Source organism: Oncorhynchus masou, chromosome 9 (genome assembly GCF_036934945.1).
Source record: "Oncorhynchus masou masou isolate Uvic2021 chromosome 9, UVic_Omas_1.1, whole genome shotgun sequence".
NCBI classification, from domain to species: domain Eukaryota; kingdom Metazoa; phylum Chordata; class Actinopteri; order Salmoniformes; family Salmonidae; genus Oncorhynchus; species Oncorhynchus masou.
In genome coordinates, this window is record NC_088220.1 from 84,466,353 (window position 1) to 84,471,496 (window position 5,144).

The following is a 5,144-nucleotide window of genomic DNA, read 5'->3' on the forward strand; positions in this document are numbered from 1 at the left end:
TTACCTCTCCTCTCCTCCTCCTCCTATTCCTCTGTCTCTATTCCATCCCCTCAGTGCTTACCTCTCCTCTCCTCTCCTCCTCATTCCATTGCTCTGTCTCTCCTCCTCTCCTCAGTGCTTACCTCTCCTCTCCTCCTCCTCCTATTCCTCTGTCTCTATTCCATCCCCTCAGTGTTTACATCTCCTCTCCTCTCCTCCTCCTTCCATTCCTCTGTCTCTATTCCATCTCCTCAGTGCTTACCTCTCCTCTCCTCCTCCTTCCATTCCTCTGTCTCTATTCCATCTCCTCAGTGCTTACCTCTCCTCTCCTCTTCATTCCATTCCTCTCTCTCCTCCATCCCCTCAGTGCTTACCTCTCCTCTCCTCTCCTCCTCATTCCATTCCTCTGTCTCTATTCCATCTCAGTGCTTACCTCTCCTCTCCTCCTCATTCCATTCCTCTGTCTCTATTCCATCCCCTCAGTGCTTACCTCTCCTCTCCTCCTCTCCTCTGTCTGCTCAGTGCTTACCACTCCTCTCCCTCACCCTATACCCATGTTGACCCTACCTTCTCTCCTCTTTCCATCCCTCACTACCGCCTGTATTAAAGTTCAGCTCTCATTCCCTCCCTCCACCATACCATCCACCATACCAACCCTCCCTCTCCTGTGTTGAAGCTCATTTCAAAGCTGCGGTGCTCATCTCACAATTCCCATCTGGACGTCTAGGCGTGCCTGCAGTTCCTCTCTCCGTGCTGTGACAAACCCTGCAACACTACAGCCCAGCACACCATTGTCAAACTGCATCTTCTGTCACATCCTGATCTGTTTCACCTGTATTTGTGCTCGTCGTTACCCACCATTGTCAAACTGAATCTTCAGATAACTGTCAACTAGACAATTTGTTTGACTCATAACACAATTTTACTGTGTGTGTGTATTATTTTTTGAGGTGGGGGGGGGTTACTATCCTTGTGGGGGACCAGAGGTACTCACAAGGATAGTTAAACAAGGAATTGGGGACATTCCACCAGTCCCCACAAAGAAAAAAAAAATATTTTAGGGTTAGAAGTTGGGGTTAATGTTAGGGAAAATAGGATTTTTAAATGGGAATCATTTGTTTGCCCCCCCCCACCCCCACACACACAAAGATAGTAAAACAAACGTGTGTGTGTATGCAGATGTCTCTCTCTCTCTCTGTCTCTCTCATATTCAGGACTGAACAGCTGGTAGGTAGACAGAGTTTATTACCAGGTCAAGCTCGATTACATGGTTAATAGTTCTGTATTTTTGTTGGCTGTGGTCCAGGCCTGTAATTAACCACAGCTGCTGCTAAATAGACAGATAACATAGAGTGGACTGTACATCACTAGTTTACAGCAGATCCTACAGCCCAACACACCATTGTTAAACTGCATCTTCTGTCACATCCTGATCTCTTCTAAAGAGACAGATAACATAGAGTGGGCTGTACATCACTAGTTTACAACAGATCCCTCTTCTAAAGAGACAGATAACATAGAGTGGACTGTACATCACTAGTTTACAACAGATCCCTCTTCCTTTCACTAGTTTACAACAGATCCCTCTTCTAAAGAGACAGATAACATAGAGTGGACTGTACATCACTAGTTTACAACAGATCCCTCTTCCTTTCACTAGTTTACAACAGATCCCTCTTCCTTTCACTAGTTTACAACAGATCCCTCTTCTAAAGAGACAGATAACATAGAGTGGACTGTACATCACTAGTTTACAACAGATCCCTCTTCTAAAGAGACAGATAACATAGAGTGGACTGTACATCACTAGTTTACAGCAGATCCCTCTTCTAAATAGACAGATAACAGAGAGTGGACTGTACATCACTAGTTTACAGCAGATCCCTCTTCTAAATAGACAGATAACATAGAGTGGACTGTACATCACTAGTTTACAACAGATCCCTCTTCTAAATAGACAGATAACATAGAGTGGACTGTACATCACTAGTTTACAACAGATCCCTCTTCTAAAGAGACAGATAACATAGAGTGGACTGTACATCATTAGTTTACAACAGATCCCTCTTCTAAAGAGACAGATAACATAGAGTGGACTGTACATCACTAGTTTACAACAGATCCCTCTTCTAAAGAGACAGATAACATAGAGTGGACTGTACATCATTAGTTTACAACAGATCCCTCTTCTAAAGAGACAGATAACATAGAGTGGACTGTACGTCACTAGTTTACAACAGATCCCTCTTCCTTTCACTAGTTTACAACAGATCCCTCTTCCTTTCACTAGTTTACAACAGATCCCTCTTCTAAAGAGACAGATAACATAGAGTGGACTGTACATCATTAGTTTACAACAGATCCCTCTTCTAAAGAGACAGATAACATAGAGTGGACTGTACATCATTAGTTTACAACAGATCCCTCTTCTAAAGAGACAGATAACAGAGAGTGGACTGTACATCACTAGTTTACAACAGATCCCTCTTCCTTTCACTAGTTTACAACAGATCCCTCTTCTCGCCCCCTTTCACTAGTTTACAACAGATCCCTCTTCCTTTCACTAGTTTACAACAGATCCCTCTTCTCGCCCCCTTTCACTAGTTTACAACAGATCTCTCCTCACCTCCTTTCACACTTAAAAGCCTACATCGCCCGATTGCGCCCCATAGCGATCCTCGATAGTCGATCACTATGGGGGGGGGATATAAAGTTTATTTGGAAAGTAATAAATATATTTTTAAAAGCATTCATGATTTGCGTAAATGTAATATACTAACTATTACTCTTGTTAAAAATATGAAATGGTATTACATTTGGTGACGAGCACATTATGACTTGTTTAGGACTCGAAACTCAAAGTTTAGGACTTGAGACTTGACTTGATACTTGTCGGTCCTGACTTCAGACTTGACTCGGACTTGCCTGTCTCGACTTGGGACTTGAGTGCTAAGACTTGAGACTTACTTGTGACTTGTACAACAATGACTTGGTCCCACCTCTGCTGATATGAAACAACTGGAGAGTTGATAGCAAGGAGAGAGAGAAATACAGACATACAAACAGTTGAAGTCGGAAGTTTACGTACAGCTTAGCCAAATGCATTTGAACTCAGTTTTTCAAAAATTCCTGACATTTAATCTTAGTAAAAATTCCCTGTTTTCGGTCAGTTAGGATCACCACTTTATTTTAAGAATGTGAAATGTCAGAATAATAGTAGAGAGAATGATTTATTTCAGCTTTTATTTCTTTCATCACATTCCCAGAGGGTCAGAAGTTTACATACACTCAATTAGTATTTAGTAGCATTGCCTTTAAATTGTTTAATTTGGGTCAAACGTTTTGGGTAGCCTTACACAAGCTTCCCACAATAAGTTGGGTGAATTTTGGCCCATTCCTCCTGACAGAGCTAGTGTAACTGAGTCAGGTTTGTAGGCCTCCTTGCTCACACACACTTTTTCAGTTCTGCCCACAAATTTACTATAGGATTGAGGTCAGGGTCAATGCCTTGACTTTGTTGTCCTTACGCCATTTTGCCACAACTTTGGAAGGATGCTTGGAGTCATTGTCCATTTGGAAGACCAATTTGCAACCAAGCTTTAACTTCCTGACTGATGTCTTGAGATGTTGCTTCAATATATACACATAATTTCCCATCCTCATGATGCCATCTATTTTATGAAGTGCACCAGTCTCTCCTGCAGCAAAGCACCCCCACAACATGATGCTGCCACCCCCGTGCTTCACGGTTTGGATGGTGTTCTTCGGCTTGCAAGCCTCCCCCTTTTCCCTCCAAACACAACGATGGTCATTATGGCCAAACAGGTGTATTTTTGTTTCATCAGACCAGAGGACATTTCTCCAAAAAGTACAATCTTTGCCCTCGCCAGCCTACGGTTTGCAACTACACTTTTTTTTATGGTGGTTTTGGAGCAGTGGCTTCTTCCTTGCTGAGCGGCCTTTCAGGTTATGTTGATATAGGACTCGTTCTACTGTGGATATAGATACTTTGTACCTGTTTCCTATAGCATCTTCACAAGGTCCTTTGCTGTTGTTCTGGGATTGATTTGCACTTTTCCCACCAAAGTACGTTCATCTCTAGGAGACAGAACACGTCTCCTTCCTGAGCGGTATGACGCCTGGTTCCATGGTGTTTATACTTGCATACTATTGTTTGTACAGATGAGCGCGGTACCTACAGGCGTTTGGAAATTGCTCCCAAGGATGAACCAGACTTGTGGAGGTCTACCATGTTTTCCCTGAGGTCTTGGCTGATTTCTTTTCATTTCCCCATGATGTCAAGCAAAGAGGCACTGAGTTTGAAGGTAGGCCTTGAAATACATCCACAGGTACACCTCCAATTGACTCAAATTATGTCAATTAGCCTATCAGAAGCTTCTAAAGCCATGACAATTTTCGGGAATTTTCCAAAGCTGTTTAAAGCCATAGTCAACTTAGTGAATGTAAACTTCTGACCCACTGGAATTGTGATACAGTGAATTATAAGTGAAATAATCTGTCTGTAAACAATTGTTGGAAAAATGACTTGTGTCATGTACAAAGTAGATGTCCTAACTGACTTGCCCAAACTGTAGTTTGTTAACAAGACATTTGTGGAGTGGTTGAAAAACAAGTTTCAATGACTCCAACCTAGGTGTATGTAAACTTCCGACTTCAACTAATATATATATATAGGGAAATATATATATATATATATATATAAAAAAACATATAAAAATATATAAAAACATGTACAAAAATAACAAATAATATAGAAAATATAGATTTTCAACTGCTGAGCTCACATGTGTAGGAGACAGAGGTAGTTTAGTAGTGGGGGTGTGGCTCTACCACAGCACAGAGTATAAGTCAGTGATCCAATATCATTGAATGCAGGTGTCCCAAATAAACAGCTTTCACAATCCATTAATGTCAGATGAATGATTACTGCAGGAAGAAGGGGAAAGTGCTGAATTTTCCAAGTGTATGTATGTATGTATGTATTTATATATGTGTGTGTGTGTGTGTATGTATGTATGTGTTTGAACAGGGCATGTGTGTGTGTGTATATATGTGTGTCGGAACAGGGTGTGTGCGCGTGTGTGTGTGTGTGTGTGTGTGTGTGTGTGTGTGTGTGTGTGTGTGTGTGTGTGTGTGTGTGTGTG